The 18976-nt window shown below is 37.4% G+C and overlaps 1 protein-coding gene and 1 pseudogene across 2 annotated transcripts in view; both read left to right on the top strand.

Moving 5' to 3' along the window:
* Nucleotides 1-18976, top strand: part of KCNB2 (potassium voltage-gated channel subfamily B member 2) — a 438993-nt gene that overhangs the window by 166986 nt on the left and 253031 nt on the right. The gene's annotated exons all lie outside the window — the stretch shown is intronic.
* On the top strand, nt 2887-2972 carry LOC129403102 (U6atac minor spliceosomal RNA; annotated as a pseudogene).

Here is an 18976-nt window from a genome sequence, read left to right as displayed (position 1 = left end):
CAAAAAAGTATGTAGACTGGATGCAGGCATAATGTTTTGTCTGTGAGGTAGGGTTTGCAAAGATGGAACTCATTAACAATAGACCATAGTAGTACAATTATAAAAATTAACTATAACCTAATTATTATTGAATGAAGCCTACAATTTCAAACTATATTGTTCTGGATAATTAAAATATTTGTTCTTCAAATCGAAAAATTTACTTCGGTAATTGCATTTTGACCTTTAACAATAATGACTTTATAGTATCTATTCTATAAAGATTTAATAGCCTAGGAAAAGAGAAACTTTGGTTCCCATCCCATTACTTGAATGTCTTTTCAAATAAGATACATGATGTCTCTATTTGTTATGCCACAGAGGCCTGGGACCGCCTTCTTGAATGCCTATTGAGATTCAACTATTGTTGGAAGTTGGATTTATACACCAAGAAAGGAGGATTGTTCCTTAAGAGGGCGGCTGAACCAGGAAGGACCACAAAGGGTGGGCAGAGAAAAGAATACAAATTCTCGATTCTGACTGATCTTCTGGTTACTGAACAGGAGATCTGGACACCTGGGAGGCAGAACTGTGTTGGACTCAGCACAGCACTCTCTGTGCATCTTTACATACACCTCTGGAAAGAATATCCTGGTTGCCCACCACATGAAGCAATCTTTCAAAAATACATAGTGGCTTTTCATTTACGAGCTTGACACTTTTCATCTGTTGGAACTCCAAGGTAGAAACCGAAAAATTTTTTGAAATCTTTAGCCTGGCACAGAGTAGGCCCCTTGGGGGATGGCATTTATTTACCCTTTCTATCCACTAGTACTTGAGTTGCACTCATCACTTTAATGCCCGGAATTCACTTCGCTTCCCCAGATGCTTCTTGTATTTTCATGCCTCCCTGCTGCTCCTTTTGCTGTGGCCTCCTTCCCTGAGCTAGTTAATTCCTATTTAACACTTTAAGGTTGACTTGAATGCAAAATCATCTCCTTCACCAATGTCATACATATATGATTTTTTTCATAGTCATTACCATGTTTTACTCTAACTGTCTGTTTCACTATACCATTGCTTTCTTTTTAAAATTTCATTGTCGATTTGGCAACATGATTACATTAGTGTTACTATTCATGGTTTTGATGTATGAAGTTGCAGCAACTTCCCCACCAGTGAAGTGCCCAAGACTCTCAACCTTTTTCTTTATAACACCTCTGGTCCAATTTAGGCAATCCTACTCTTTATTCCAAAACCAAAGGTTTGCTTCCATTTTAAGCTCACTATTTCCTTATGTTCTTTCAGTGTATACCATAGATGAGTGATATTATCTTGTATGTGTCCTTCTCCCTCTGACTTAATTCACTCACACAAAGCCCACCAGTCTGTACAATATGCAGCAACACCACAACTTCTTTATCTATTCATCTCTCATTGGACATTTCAGTTGTTTCCATATCCTGGCTATTGTGCTTACTGCTGCTATAAACACTAGTGTGCATATATCTTTTTGAAATAATGGTTTTGTGTTTAGGGGGATAGATGCTAGAAAGTAGAATTACTGGGTCAAATCAAAATGGTATCGTTACTTATCTGAAAAAATGCCAAACTGTTTTCTATAAAGAATGAACAGGAGGACATTCCCACCAGCAGTGAGAAGGGGTTTTACAATAACCCCAGCTATAGTTGTTTTTCAGGTCTTCTTTTAATAAATAACATTTCACCGGTGTGAGTATATATATATATACATATATATATACATATATACATATACATATATATATATTCCCTTGAGCACTGCCAGAAGTAATTCCTGAGTGCAAAGGCAGGAGTAACCCCTGTGCATCGCCAGGTGTGACCCAAAAAGAAAAAAAAAAACTAGATATAGTCCCATTTGTTATTTTTGTTATTTTTGCCAATGGAGCCAAATTGTTGGTCATTTCTAAGGTTCATATCCTGAAAAATTCTGCTATACATTCCTCAATATATTTTACAGATTTTGCTCTAATACTGAGATCTTTAAAACCAGTTTAAGTTAGATTTTGTGTATAGCATAAGATATTGATCCAGTTTTGTTTTGCCTTGATTATTCTGTTTTTCCAGTATCCTTTGTTGCAGAAACTTTTCTTGCTTCACTTTATGCACCCAGCTCCTTTGTCATCCATAAACTGTCCATAAATCTGAGGGTTTGTCTCTGGGCTCTCAATTATCTTCTATTAGTCTGAGGATCAGTCTTTATTTTGTACTACACAATTTTGATTACTGTAGCTTTATAGCATAATTTAAAATGAAGGCATGCAATACCTACCATCTCATTTTTTGTTATAATAGCTTTGTTTATTCCAGGAGTTTTTTGAGTCCACAAAAATTTTAGTAAATTTAGTTCAAAGTCCTTGAAGAATGTCATTGTTATTTTATCATAAGTTTCTTAAAGGATCATTGTACTTTGCATTTTAATGCCTGCATAATCCTTAATAAACGTTTAGATAGCGGTTGAATAAAAGAGCTATTTTAGATTATAATGCCATAGTAAGAGAGAAGAAAAAGGAGATTTTAATTTTTTATTCTGTAATCCATGGCTTTAAGTTATAGTTAGAAATGGCATTAACATTTGAGGAGAGATAGATATATAGAATGGTATAGATAAATACATAACTATAGACACAGATTTCACTTTAACTGTTTTTCACTGTCACTGTCATCCTGTTGCTCATCGATCTTGCTTGAGCAATGTCTCCATTGTGAGATTTGTTGTTACTGATTTTTGGCATATCGAATATGCCACGGGTAGTTTGCCAGGCTCTGCCATGCGGGCGGGATAGTCTCAGTAGCTTGCCGGGCTCTCAAAGAGGGGTGGAAGAATCAAACCCAGGTCGGCTTCGTGCAAGGCAAACGCCCTACCCGCTGTGCTATGAGAGAGAAGATTAGCACTCCCTTGACAAGGATGGAAGAGGCTTCGGCCTGCAACACGCATGCGCTTAACAGTTTTTAATTCATAAAATGCCTGCATTGAATGACTACTATGTTGCTAAAGTTTACAATGAAACTCACCTATTTTAATGTATTTTTCATCGATTCTTAGTGTGTTTGCAGGATTGTGCAAAGATCACGGTTTCCTAACTGTAGAATATTTTTATAAATTTCAAGATGTAGCTCGTTCATATTAACATTAACTCCTCATTGTTATATCAAGTCCAAAGAATACTAATGTGTTTTATGTCTAAATAGAATTCAGTTTTCTGGACATCTCCATTAATGTAATGAAAGGTTATATGAAATTTGTGTTTGAATTCTTTCACTTAGCATAAATATTTTGAAACCTATCTTTGTAGTATGAAGTATAACAGCACTTCATTCCTTCTTATTGCAAATAAAGATAGCATATTGTTAAGTGAATATTCTATGTTCTGTTTATCTGTTCACCAGCACTTGGGTTGTTTCCCTTTGTTGGAATAATGCAATATTTATTTTATATTTGGTAACCATAATGGAACCAATTTGTTTTGTTTGTGACACTGAAACAATCCTTTAGTTATTTCTTTTAAAAAATTTTATTTTGTTTAAATATTTGTAATAAGCCTTTCTCTTACGGTGCAAGGGAAAAACAGTTCAGCTTCTTAACAATTTAGACCTATATAGCTACAGTAAGAATACTGTAAGATTTTGCTGAAGCCAGTTGGTCATTATTTCTAAATTTACTGAATTCTGGAAGATGTGAAGAATTTTATTAGGAGACATTTGGGCCCATAAATAGAAGCAGTGAAGAAATGAACCACAGCAGAATATCTCGGTTCCTTTGAAAGTGAACCATATCAAATGTTGTTCAATAATATCAACCATATGATTCCATAGATATTGTCTTCTCTACCATGAAGCAAGTCACATTCATTACCAGTACTGATCAGTTTATAAGCGATCACTCATTGGCTGTAGACCAGCTAAAGATCCCATCCAGAGGGGAATAAAGCCAAAAGTTCCTGTAACTGATTTTCCCAAAGTCCTTTTGTCTTTTACTTGGTTCCCATATCTGAATATCTCATTCACATATGTCACAAACATTAACACTTTTTGTTACATTTGGTTTTCTGTCATTCCTCTAGATTTGAACTTTCTTGAATTCAACAACAAACTCCTACCTGGCTAGGACCTAATTTCTGAAATATCCAACTTCAGATTTCATATAGAACTTCTAATCATTTACCAAAAATAAAATTAAAATTGTATTCCACTGTTTTATTTCATTGTGACATTCAATGCATACATTTGCTTCTTTGAATTAAAATGATAAAGTACTATGTTTATTTCTCAAATTCAAATGCGATGATACACATTGAACCATCTGTTAAGTGCCTTTTAATGCAGCATCTGAGAAAAAAATCATATTTTAAAATTTCTTCATATTTTAAAATCAGAAAAGAGTAGTTGACTTGCACATTTTCAAATGCCTCCACTTCCATCCTCCTGAAACTAATGGTCACTAAATGTGGAGATGAGATCAGGAAAATACCCAGTGTCCATTATTTGACATACCCCTACCACACCCTGAACTTGCTTCATTGTTGGAGCCGAATGTTGAATGGTCTTGGAGCTGTTTTTCATATGATGAACTAGTTCAGCAACTCAAAGACTCGGGGATATTTAGCCATTTCCCTTTGAAGAGTTTACATAACTTGATGTTTAAAAAAATAGACTTTGCCTTAGTGCCTTTCATTCTCTGTAACACTCTACTTTGAGACCTACCGGCAGACATCACTGTGCCTTTCTGAGCACCTCTCTCCCAGAATAAAAATGAAGTCTCAGAACTGCCTGGGCACATTTTTATGAACCAATGACCAATTGACAAATCTTCCCATTATAGCCAATGCTGAAGTTACATTAAAAAAAAATCTTACCTACTTGAACTAATGCCTTTTATTTGCACAATGGGAGGTTTCTTGTAGTTGATAATCAGTTTCAGACCCTGAAATCTCAGAAATAGTAAGCCTTATAATTATTCTACTGAACGTAACTGGTAGTTTTTATTCATGCATAAGGCGCTAATCTGTTTGCTGCAATAATATTCAACCTGTGCAGGTGCCACAGGTTAATTACACATTGCAGCTGCAAATGTAGCAGCTCACTAATCATCTGATATCCTCAAAATTCTCAGGCCTGGCGGTTTTATGGAGAGTCTGACCAATTCTTAATTCTCCAAAGCTGATCGTCAGACAACGTTAATGGCACATTATAGTGTCATGATGTCATCCTCTTCCCATGAGTACCTGCATGCTCAGCTCTGTCTCATTTCTATCTCCACCCTTTTTCTTCTGTAGTTTTAATATTTCTACATGAGATTACGAAAAATCTCAAATTTTCTATTTTGATGCCACATAGAGTTATTTTCTAATGGTATATGATGAGGTAAAAACAGAAAAGGAAGCTACACATTTTGAAGTTATTATTCCTGACCATATCTGTGGAATCTAATTATGAAGAATGCCAGAGGGTTCTGTTGTATGTCTTTAGTTTTTTTTCAATTTGTACTTCTCCTTGACTTTTATTGTGCTTTAGCAAAGTATCAATCTGTGAATGATTGGGGTTAGAGGAGCACTGAATGTAGAGATGGGGTCATGAAAACTTGAGCTGTCTGTAACTGGACAAATTCTTTACCGTATGCAATTCAAGAAACCCTGCTTTATTCTCAATCACTCTTTGTAAGTCAGTGTCTAAATTTAAAAAAATTCAGAAGAAAAGAAGAAACTATTTTATCCCTGCAGCACCAGATTAGTGGGGAAAATGGGTGGTTCTCCAAGTTTTCTGTGTAGCTATATAGTTTGTGGTAGGTTGCAAAAAGCAGTGTGAAATTTCTTTACCTTCTTTGGTCTAAATGTCTTCTAACATCTTTTTAAGTCTTAAGAATTGTATTTTTCAACAGACACTTGAACTATAGATTCTACGTTTGTGCTCATCAAAGGGCTATCCGAACATATTTCATCCCATTTCACAAAAAAAAACCTCTCTTTTATTTTTCAAACATTTCATATTTTTTTGTTTTTTTAAAAAATATGGGTGTTTGTCGGTACTACATATTGCTAGTCACTGAATTTTAAAGTACAAATGTCCTTTTAAATAGTTTTTGTTAAAGCATGTGAACTCAGAGGCTAGGTGTTTGAAAATTCTGGTGAAATAATGATTTGAAGTGTCTTGTGAGTTTTGGTCTTTTTAAAAGGCTTTTGTCTGATTTTTCTGATGATGAAATGATTACATTTCAATTTTGAAATGATAAAAACTTGCTTTTGATAATGGAAGATAAAATACTTCAATTATCGTAAATTAAGAAATCATCATCGCTGACCACCTGCTTTTGGTCTGCATAATTAGCTGTCTTACCTAAGTGAACCAGTGAAGAGCAGATGAATTCCTTTTTGTATTGCTTCCCTCAATTTGTGGCCGGCTGACTTCAGTTATAATGAACTTGCGGATCCTGTGTTTGTGTGTCTGTGTTTATTTGGGAAAGGCAGGCAGGGAATGGGGAGAAGTGCTTCTCACAGCCCTTTTCTTACCATTGATTTGTCTCTAGTCTCCATACTTGGTGAAGACTCCTGTCTCTCTCTTTCTCTCTCCCTCTCTGCATATATATATATATATGTATATATACACATATGTGTATACATACATATACATACGTACATATATGTGTGTATGTATATACATATACACAAGGAATGCACACACATCACTGTATCACTGTATCACTATCATCCCGTTGTTTATTTACTCGAGTGGGCACCAGTAACGTCTCTATGCCTCCCAGCCCTCAGATTTTAGCAGCCTTCTCCTTACTCGTCTTTTCCAACAATTGGAGGCTCTTTCAGGGTCAGGGTCATATATTACTCTCTATGATTTGTTGCCTACTGTCTGAACTCCATCAAATATGGTGTGGTAATTATGGAAAATGGATAGGAAGTGCTGTGCGGTCTGGAAAGCAGCCTGAAGCATGGCGGCAGTTGGATAGTGGAGGTCGGCTGCCGGGGCTGGGTCACTTGGGGTGGGCAGCGTTCTCACCTGCCCCCCTCTGGGGCGCCCCGAGGAGTGCAAACAGCCTGGCCATTTTCAATAGTATATATAGAGTATATATATTGTATATATATATAAATATATATATTGAGTACATATATATATATATTCTGGTGTCTAAGAATATATCTGCTTGCATGAAGTTTTGTCCTTCCTATGCCCTTGTACAGATTCTCTGAGACTTATTGAGAGACTCTTGCACAGGAAACATAAACCCTACTGTCTTTCAACCTACAAATTCAACCTACAGCCCAAAAGGGAGGGCAAGAGCCCTCTGTTCTAAAAATGCAGCCACTCTTTCTGTCTCTGATTGGGCCCAAATTCAGAAGGTTCTTAATAGTCCATAACTATAAGCATAATGGCTTAAAATTTAGCCTGTTCAGCTTTATCTGAGGAGAACCGCTTTTCCCAGTGGTTGCAGATTTGTTTGAATGGCATGTCCCTAAAGAAAGAAAGGAGAAGCAGACAGAATCAGAATCAGTTGAAAGAGAAAGCAGGAATGCTCCATGTTTCTGCCATTCCCTGAGTATAAGAAACATTAAGCCACTTACTCCCAAATAAATGCCTTATCTTAGACGTGGATGTTTCCTTGACACACCACTATAGTTTACGGTTGGCATTTGGCCACAAGAAAACTTTCAGTCAGAAGGAGAGGGACAGACATAGAAAGATTGCACTCATTTGTGGAATATAAAGTAACAGAATAGGAGACTAACACCCAAGAATAGTAGAGATGAGTACCAGGAAGATTGTTTCACACCATGGAAGCCAGCCTCACATGCTGGGGGAAAAGGTAGCTCAGATTGAGAAGGGACCACCAAATAAAGGGTGCTTGTAGGGCCCGCTTGGGATGGGAGATGAGAGCTGAAAGTAGATTATAGACTGAACATGATGGCCACTCAATACTATATTGCAAACCACAACACACTAAAGGAGAGAGAGAACAAAAGGGGTGAGGTGGGGGGGAGAGGGGGTTATGGGAGGGTATACTGGGATCATTGGAGGAGGAGAATGGGCACTGGTGGAGGGATGGGTGCTCGATCATTGTATAACTGAAACATAAGCACGAAAGTGTGTAAGTCTGTAACTGTACCTCACAGTGATTCATTAAAAGATAAATAAATAAATAATAATAAAAAGAAATATCAGAAAAAATGTAAAATAAAAATAAACATCTGTAAAAGAGTAAAATTTAAGATTTTTACCATCACATATATGTGTTGAAGCTTATATTTCCTTTAAGAATTATTTTTTGCATTGAATCCCCTCATTCCTTGCTTCCCACCCAACTTGTACACATCGTTACTAAAGAGAATATAATACCTTGTTGTTCAATCAAAAAAAAAGAAAACTTTCATTCAAGTTGACTATTTCAAACATAATACTAAATCGTCATCCCAGGACCCAAATGATATATGTACATTGGGAAAGAAAATAGCAATTAAGTGTGGGTAATTTTTTTGTCCTCTATTGTCCATCCAAGGAAGAGAAATAATTATAGCATAATTAAGTTATGACCTATTAAAGGATATGGGAGTACTTTAGACCAAGTTTAATTTTTGTTTGTTTTACAAAGGTCATTTCTTAAATTATCCTCTCATAGGCATGCAAAGCCCTTTACTTTGCATAAAGTAGCCTAGAGGAAGACTGAATTTTAGAGTCAAATCAATAACTTTGAATGCATGAAAAAATGCACTTCTGTGTGTATGTGTGTGTGTGTGTGTGTGTGTGTGTGTGTGGTGTAACTTTTTGCCTTTCTTTAAATCCTCCACAGGGTTCAAAAATGCCACAGTTGTACAAATCTTGAGGGCAAGGGGACCAGAATGCCAGAAAATGTAGACTGTGGTTCTTGTTTCTTTTACGTATTCCTGAATTTTAAAGAGAGACCTGCCTCATGCAATCATCCTTACGACCAAAAATAAATCCATCATATTGCAGCAGTTTTTAAATGAATTTTTAAAATTGTGTATGAAAAAATTAGATCAAAATGTTCTAGAAGATGATGGTTGTATGCAAACATATCATTTATTTCCTCTCTAATTTTTTATTATCTTCTGCCTTCTGCTTGCTTTGGGATTTATTTGTTGTTCTTTTCCTAGTTTCTCTGGCTGTGAGATTAGGTTGTTGATTTGAGCATTTCTTTCTTCCTGGTGTGTGCTTGAGTGGCTTTAAACCTTTCCTTAGTACTGTTTTCAGTATTCCCCGTGGGTTCTGGTGGTTGGTGCCTTCAGTCTCTCTTGTTTCAAGAAATCTCTTGGTTTCTTCTTTGATTTCCTCTTTGATCCACTAGTTATTTAATGACATGTTGTTAAGTTTCAAATTACTTGCTCTTTCCCCACTTTCTTTTTATGGTTGATTTCTAGTTTTGTGGATTTGTGGTCTAAGAAGATACTTGCTTATGGATGTATGAAAAGCACTGTAGCACTGTCGTCCGGTTATTCACCATTTGCTCAAGCGGGCACCAGTAACATCTCCATTGTGAGACTTGTTACTATTTTTGGCATATCGAATACACCACGGGGAGCTTGCCAGTCTGCCGTGTGGGCAGGATACTCTAAGTAGCTTGCCGGGCTCTCTGAGAGGGACAAAGGAATCAAACCCCTGTTGGCCGCATGCAAGGCAAAGGCCCTACCCACTGTGCTATCACTCCAGTCCGTATAAAAACATAGACATTTAAAAATTGTTTTTGAATCTTACAAGTATAGAATAAAATAGAGGATGTTATATGCTTATTCATAAATGATTAAATGTGTTTTTATGAGTACTGAATCAAGCAATCAGTAGTAATAGGTGCTCTAATAAAAAGTTTTAGAAGCTTAGGCCAGAGATAGTACAGGGATAAGTAAGACATTTACCTTGTATGCACCTGACCCTGGGTTTTATCTGTAGCCCCTCCTATGATTTCCTGAGCCCCATCGGGAGCTATTTCTGAGCACAGATCCAGGAGTAAACCCTGAACACAACTGAATGTGGGTCAAAAATCAAAAATTTAGGCCCTCGCTAAGATGTAATCCTGGCAGTCACACGTGTGCGGCCTCTCAGCTGCTGCACGACCATGGCCCCGGAGGCCAGCTAAACTACTTTGGGCAGCAGCAGCTTCTTGCAGAAATGTCTCTAGACTGTGAACTGAGCACTGGCTGCCATTTTATGACGACCACAAAAGAAAGGTACTAGCTTGCAGTGATGCAATTTCTGGCAGAAATTTCCCTGTACTTAGTTACTAAAATACAGAAATCCAATACCACGCAACCTCATATCTCTTCATTGTCAGCAATGGAAAACAAATTATCAAATAATGCTTCCTTTTCAACAGGTCTGACTTTGGGGGGGACTCTAAACAATAATAGTGAGTTTTTTGTTGAAATATTGAATGTAATCAAAATAAAGAGAAAAGTAAAGTGAAATTTATCAGCTACACAGGAGGGGGGTGTGGGGGAGGGATACTGTGGTTCCTGGTGGTGGAATATGTACACTGGTGAAGGGATGGGTGTTTGAGCATTGTATAACTGAGACTTAAGCCTGAAAGCTTTGTAACTTTCCACATGGTGATTCAATAAAAAAACATTTTTCAAAATCAAAAATTTTAAAAAGTTTTTTTAAGTTTTAGTATCTTTGTAGTCATCTTTTACTCATTACAAAGATAAAATGAAGTTTTGGGAAAGAAATAAACATTTCTTTTTTGCTCAATTGATTGAGCTCTCTGTTTCAGACTTGAATTGATACTTTTGCCCCAAGGCAAAGCATTTACATTTTTCTTTCCTTCTATCATTGATATAACTCCATAAAGCTGATGAGTTGGCTTTGTTAATATGAGCACATACTTCATTATCTGCAAAACGGGTAAATGATATTTCCAGTTTAGAAGGAACTTCTGCAGAACAAGTTATATAATTTAGGTTTGCAACACAATGGTTGATATAATCTAAGTACCTATCAAATGCAAGTAGTTATTATTAGTTATGTTGAAATAACTTTTGACTTATTATCTATCATTCTACTATTTGAGTCCTTCAAGGTTGAGAAGAAAATGAGGAAATTAAATTTTTGTATTTTAATGAAATCAAAGCACAGAATGTTTGGCAACAATTCTTCTATTTGGTAGCTTCACCCTGTTAGCACTAGAAATAATTGATCTCAGTACAGTAAAGTGTCTGCTTTTCAAAGGCAGGACCAACCAGTTTAAGTAAATGTGATGTTTTCTTAGGGTTATGTATTTTATCATGAGCATGATTATGAGACATTATTAATGTTAGCAAAGATAATGAATTTTTTAATTAAGCTAATAACCTAACAAATGCATATTAGTAATATTGGAACTCTTTAAACCTGTGTTGTATGCTACTTTAATTCAGCTATGCAAAGATCTAAAGTTTCGAGGGAAAGTTCCTTAAGTTACAGAGGCAGCACTATTGGCAGATCAAATAAGAATTTTACCAGATATGCTTTCTGTTCTGGTATGAAATTTCTATTTTTGACTAATTAAGCTTATCTAATATATTTTCTAGAACTGATTTTTTGATGCATCAGGATATTCATAACCTCTGAATGAATAGAACTTTGGTCATTGTTTAACAAAGCAAGGCAATTCATTCCAATTATTTCTTTGTCCTAAAGGCTTAATAGTTTCTATGCCTTTTTGTATTTTCCAGGTTGTACTGCAAATTAACTCTGAGCTATACACAGTGATGCATCAAATTAGTGAAAAAGCTAGAATAAACCTTGACTTGAATTGTGCTCTCAAGCTGTAGCCAGTGAACCACACTGAGCAAGTGATTTTTCTAGTGTGATTTAGTAGCTGGCACGTGTAGTCATCTATCGGAGGTGGTTTGGTGTAACCTTGTCAGGAGACCGGAATAAACCTAATGGGTTTTGAAGTTTCCCTACCTGCTTTCCTTTTTCTATTCTTTACTTCCTTGAATAAATATTTATTAAGGGCTCTCTCTGTGCTAAGTGCTTTGGCCAGAACCCAGGGACAAATAAGAATGGATCCTGCCCTGAAGGGGTTTATAATCTAGCTGTAGGATAAAGCAGGAGCAGCTAGAATGCATAGATGGTCTGTGCTATGAGAATTGCCTAAAATGATAACATGACTCCCAGAAATAGGTGACTTTTATCTTTGAAATTAAGGAAAGCAATAATAAAATAAAGATTCATTAAAGGGTTACAGACCTTTTCCCACAAAAATAAATTATGCCTTTTATTGGATATAATTCTAAGTATTTACAAAACCACTAGAAGACTATGTGTGGGGGGACGGGGTGTTTGTGTCTGTGTGTGTGTGTGTGTGTGTGTGTGTGAGAGAGAGAGAGAGAGAGAGAGAGAGAGAGAGAGAGAGAGATGGGTGGTGGTGTTGGACTGTGGGTTAAGAGTCCATGATTTAGAGGCCAGAGAGATAGTATAACAGGTAAGGTACTTGCCTCACACATGCCCGAGTCAGGTTCTGTTTCTGGCACCCAGGTAGTTCCCCCTAAGTCCCACCAGGACTGATCCCTGGGTATAGAGCCCTGAGCATCTCCCGGTGTAGGGATTCAGACAATTAATATTTGACTTGAACTTTTAAGCTGGGGTATAATTTGGCGAGAAAAGTTGTAACTGAAAGGCTACAGGAAGAAACCCGGGGCCCAGAGAGCTTAGTGATCAAGAGGAAAAAACCCCATGGTGGTGGAGGTTCTGTTTCTTGTTCCAGAACCAGCTTTCTGTATTAATCATCCTGCCAAAAGTAATAGATCTTCATGCAACACAGTCATGCTGGAAATTTCTCATTTTGATAAAAATCCTTTCTTTTCAAAAATTAATCTTTGCTTCTTAGAAATTAATTTTTCTTCCTGTGTATTAGTGTTATCTCTGGAAAAAGAAGCAATAACGGCTTTGTGTAATTAATCTTTTTTAAAAAAATACTTTCCTACATCCATCAATATGGGTTTATCTTCCCTAGAGACTTGGTTACTTCTTTATTTTCTGATCACTCATATGCAAAATTAAATTGTTCAGATTCTAGCAAATCATAGTTAGTAAACATCACTGTTCCCTTATTGTTCACTGTTACTGTACACTGTGTTTTTTCATTAATGGATATATTTCAAGTATGTGTTCAAAATAAGTGTATAATAGACCATATGGCTAAAAAAATATATCTATTCCATAGCATGTGAAGTATGAATGGGCTTTCTAATCTTAGACAAAAAATGGGAAGGACTCACCTCCAACAGTTGCACATTGATTAAGATATTACAAACATTCATGTTTTTATTGAGTACTCAACAAAGATCATCTATTATCACAACACCGTCTTACTGAATTTTTTTACTTTGACCGCATATGCTATCTGTATTTCTTCCATAGCCGATTCTTTGTTTGCACACTTTCCATAAGCTACTCAAAAATAATTTTATTTGTGGGGTAAAGAGCCCGTAGGAATTGCATATTTATTAAAAATAGAAGGTGTTTCAGTGGAATACTATGCAGCTGTTAGGAGAGATGAAGTCATGAAATTTGCTTATAAATGGATAGACATGGAAAGTATCATGCTAAGTGAAATGAATCAGAGAGAGGGACAGACATAGGAGGACTGCACTCATTTGTGGAGTATAAAATAACATCACATGTGGCTGACACCCAAGGACAGTAGATACAAGGGCCAGAAAGACTGCTCAATATATGGAAGCCTGCCTCATGAGCGGAAAAGAGAAGACAGCTGGAATAGAGAAAGGATCACTAAGAAAATGATGGCTGGAGGAATCAGTCAGGATGGGAGATGCGTGCTGAAAGTAGATAATGGACCAAACATGATGACCTCTCAGTGTCTGTGCTGCAAGCCATAATGCCCAAAAGTAGAGAGTATGGGGAATATTGTCTGCCATGGAGGCAGAGGGAGGTTGGTAAAGGGGTGTGTGTGCTGGAGACATTGGTGGTGGGGAATGTGCACTGGTGGAGGGATGGATGTTTGATCATTGTGTGATTGTAACTCAAATATGAAAGCTTGTAACTATCTATGGTGATCCAATAAAAATTAACAAAAAGAGAGAAATATAAAGTGCTTTTCAAAAAGAGAGAAGTACTTCTGTTTTTGCTCACTTTTATATGGCCACACAAAGTAAAGCACAGCAAGACTTAGCCCTGATCCATGGCAAACGCAGCTACCACGTGACAAACTGGAGGAAGGCCACAGAGTGACATACACAAACACAACATGGCCACTCTTGGCATTCCTGGCCCCTCTGTCTCCGTCAGGCCCAGCACCTAATGCCTCAGGGGAAAACCCAGGCACTGCTGTGGAGGAAAGTCTAAGGTGGGAAACGGGTGGTACAGGTGGTGGGAGGAGGGAGGACATTGCCCACATATTTTGACAAGCCATCCAAGTTCAGAAAATTCCAGTTTACAAAATAATGTGGAGAGCAGTTATTGATATCTTTTCATCCATATGTGCTGCTGGAGCAGAAAATTATGGGCCAGGTGGCATAGAAAATAGCCTGTGTGTTTCTTACTACTATGGAAAGTGGGATTCCCAAGGTCAAGGTCTGCTGTTGGTGAGAGTCCACTTGGATCAGAGATACCTAGGTCGCCTTTTCCCTATATCCTCGCCTGCTGGGAAAGGCATGGGAATTCACTGTGGCCTTTATAAGGGCACTGGTACCATCTTTGAGGGCTACACCTTCATAACCTTATCATCTTCCAAAAACTATTTTCATAGAGCATCTCTTTGGGATATAAGCTTCAATATATTAATTGAGGTGCAGACCCATTCAATCAGTCTTTAGATAATCAAAAAGTAAGTTTTTGAAAACATAAGGTGGCATTTGAATAAAATTTAGAAAATATGTACTACCTGATCATAGAGAAAGGTCTTGTAAAACTAGTACTCAGTGTGTAATCCTTCCAGCAGCAACATCAGCACCTCTTGGAAGCTGTTAAAAATGCAAAAGCTCAGGCCCAAGCTCAGCCTACTAGAAAATATGCCCTAGAGTTAGAGCTGGGCAATCAGTGTTTTAACAAGTCCTTTAGGTCACTCTGATGCATGTTTAAGGTTTAAGAATCCCTACTCTAACATTCTTTCATATTAAAACTAAAGTTTACTGTGGAATAGATATTTTTGCTGTATTTTAAAAATGTTAGTGTAATCCTTTCCTTCACAGGCATTAAGAGGTTCATCAGCTGCATAAAAGCAAACATAGCTCATAGCACATTATTGTCATTGAGTGACCAAGTTATCTGTTAATAACATCAGTAGCCTGCCGGGGGCTGACTTGTATACAACAACACATAAATACAGTATAATTGCAGTATAAACTGCAATATTTTATATTACACCTGTCAGTTTAGGTAAGTACTTTTAAAATTTCCTCCTATTTTTCAGCCTAGATAAGAAAATAGGTAGAAGCAGGCAGAATTAACTCTGGCAAGCTACCTGTGGTGTATTCGATATGCCAAAAAGAGTAACAAGTCTCACAATGGAGATGTTACTGGTGCCTGCTCGAGCAAATCGATGAGCAACGGGATGACAGTGATACAGTGATACTATTTCTAAGAAATTATCCTAAGGAAATACTATTACATGTGTTCATGTGTACGCTATAATGATGTTAATCAAAGGTGGTTATCACAGCAAAAAAAAAAAAGAAAACTAGTAACACCTAAATACTCATTATTGGGGAGAATGCCTAATTATAAATAAACATAAAAGGAGAAACTATACAAGCATTTAAAGTGATATCCATATATATGGATACATAGTTTACTAAGTGAAGAAAACTTAGAAAACAGTTCTTTTTCATAAATAGCAAGGCTTTTATAGAGAATATGAACACAAATGGTACATACAAACATATTCTACGTTATCCAAAAACATTAACATTATTTTTGGAGTGTGAGACCATAAGTAATTTTACTGCTTTTCTTTCCACTAATGTTTATTTTCCAAATCACCTTCAATAGTTATTCAAGCTTGGGTGTACTTGAGGATAAAGTGTCAAAATAAGATTTAATCATGGATACAAATGACTAAAATGTTAGTTGAACTTTTCTATATTTAAATTTACATTTTTTACTAAATGAGGAGGAACTCATTCAGTATTGCTCTTATTTCCAATTCACTCAGTTCCTTCTGTATCCTCCAGTTTGTCACCATCCAGGAGGTTTCTATGAGACCTAGAAAGAGCAGTTTCTGAACACAGAAAGAAATGTGCACATTCAAATAATACCCAATTGCACCTGCAGTATAGCATCTGGCCTTTTTTCTATTGTGCGTATCCTAAACTCAAGAACCCTGAATGTGGCCTGGTTGCACATTTGTCTCAGGAAGGAACCGGGTTTTGTTTTCTCACACAGAGCCCCTAAACTGGGACATGCAATCAGTTACTTTGCTCGTGGCCTTAGAAACCTCACGTCTCTGCACATCAGAGAGGAAGAGAAGGAGAACCCTGACCTTACCAGACCGTTGCTGTCTCAGGCTACAACTCTCAGAGGGAAAGAAATGATTCGAAGGAGTTGAACTATGATGTGCTGATCACTCAGTTTAGAAGTTAGCTTCTGCCAAGTATCTGCTAAAATAATAGTGAGTTTGATCGGTTAAATGTTGTACTCTGGGGCTGGAGCGATAGTACAGCGGGTAGGGTGTTTGCCTTGCATACCGCCCACCCAGGTTACGACGCCAGGCATAATTCCTGAGTGCATGAGCCAAAAGTGACCCCTGTGCATCGCTCAGGTGTGACACAAAAAGAAAAAAAAATGTTGTACTCTGTTGTGGAAGAACCATTCAGTCTGGTAGATGCAACCTTGGGTGAAAGTCATGAGGTAGACACCTTAGAAGAGGTTCAGGATGTGGCTGGGAGAAACCTGAGTCAACAGGTAGAGGAAGCTCTTGTAGGTCTAAAGACTTCAGAGACTGTTTCCTAAAGCCATTCTGCCCCATGTTTCACTGTCCTTCCTCACTGTGACCAGACCAATGGGGGAATCCAATAAGGAACCACACCTCTGGCCTAATTCTGTCAAGGGGTTTCATGTTATCTTCTTTCTGGGACAGCAATGAAGGATACTTATGGAAATATCCACGAACACCTAATCATAAGGCCAATTAGAGAAGGGGGTGGACCTCTGATCTTTCCTTATTCTTAGCTGAACTACTTTCTGCATGACTCCGGCTCAGTAGTGGTACAGCTGAGGAAGAGAGTTAGCTGTCAGTTTGCACAAGAAGTTTGGAAGCCCTTTTGCCTGTTCTGAGATGAGGATCAAGATCCAACTGCATCCTTGGAAGCACATCTGACATAGAGTCACTGGCGTTCGCTGACTTCTTAGAAAGTGTCTCTGGACTCAACACCTATGGGAGAATGTGGGGAGCAGGATGTGTCCGTGGAGAGCCAGTGTCACCCTGACAGCTGAGCGCCCAGCTTAATCTGCAGCTCAGATGGTTCTCTAGATGTGAGATACGGGAAAGACTTTTATACTCCATGTTGACCAATCCGTAATTCCATGCTATTCCAGGAATAATGCATGACTTTGAATCTTGGGGAGGCCTAGGAACTGACTCAGCTGAGAGGGCTGACTGCAAAGCTCTTACCAGCTGCGAATATGGACGCTTCAGTCCTGAGGTGAGGAGAAGCTGAGTTCTGCGCCTGTGTTGCTACAAAGATTAGTCTCCCCACCCCCAAATCCTGAGGAGGCAGTAAAGTGACTTATGGGGGTTGTTCTAGGACATACAATATGAAGCTATTCAACTCTGAAAATTACCCATGAAAATGATGTATAATCAGCAGGAAAGAATTGGATTTGTCAAGCATGGAGTATATAACACTTTCAAACACCATTCTATTAATATAAGACTAAGAAATATATTGCTTTTGATTTTATACCTAAAAATTGTAACATTCATCCAGTTCATATTCATAACTGGACCCAAAGTCTGATATCTACTTTCATATTCTCAATATACAATACACAACTAGCAGAGGATAATCATCCCACTTGTAAACCTTACCACTCAAAAATTCATTCTTGGATAATATGAGCGACTAAAAAACAGACCTTGTTACTAGTGTCAATTGAGAGAGTTCAGGTCCACATTACTTTATTAGTCAAGTAGTAAATGAAATTTATTGAGAAAATGGCCCTTTATAAAGGTTGTGGGTCCTACTGAAGTGGAGTGTAAATAATGACTACAAATATTTGGCTCATTCTTAGTTATCTATACATTATCTCATTTAATACAATCTTATTTGATGAGTTCTGTCAGTGTCCTGTTTTTATTTTCTTTTGGTATTCTGGTTTTGTTATTTTTATCATGCCTGTTGGTGCTCAGGAGCTACTGCCAGCTCTGTGTTCATGTGTCACTCCTGGCAGTGCTCTGAGAACCATTGTGTTGGGGATCAAACCTGGGACTCCAGCATGCAAAGTATGTACTCTGGTATTTTGAGCTATTGCTCTGACCTAGTGTATTTATAATATGAATAATAAAAGTTCAGAAAAGCAAAATCAAGCAGTTTATATTAAGTGGTATTATTACCCTGAAAATTTCCCTAGATTCTGTATTTGGAAGGATATTCTTTAATGTATTGATGGCTGTAATATAATTTGTGTTAATTAAACCACATTCATTATGATCCACCAGTGGTATGTACCAACATCAACATATTAAATGAGATAACTCTTATAGCACTTTTCTCAAAGAGAGACTATCAGAGAAAATTTATGGCTGTGTTGTGTATGGAGTTGTGCACTTACATACAAAACAATTCCGGACTAGGGGAGTAAAGTGGAATCAAGTTCCTGAAATGACCTCAATTGTCAGGAAAAAAGGTCACACGCATTCCCTCGGAAGATGGAGTAGACTTTAAGATAATTCAAATTATTTGGCTGAGTAATATTTCTAAGTGGCTGGAGCAATAGCACAGCAGGTAGGGCTTTTGCCTTGCATGTGGCTGACCCGGGTTCAATTCCTCTGTTTCTC

This window comes from Sorex araneus, chromosome 2, assembly GCF_027595985.1.
Source record: "Sorex araneus isolate mSorAra2 chromosome 2, mSorAra2.pri, whole genome shotgun sequence".
Taxonomy (NCBI): Eukaryota; Metazoa; Chordata; class Mammalia; order Eulipotyphla; family Soricidae; genus Sorex; species Sorex araneus.
This window is presented reverse-complemented; position numbering and strand designations above follow the sequence as displayed.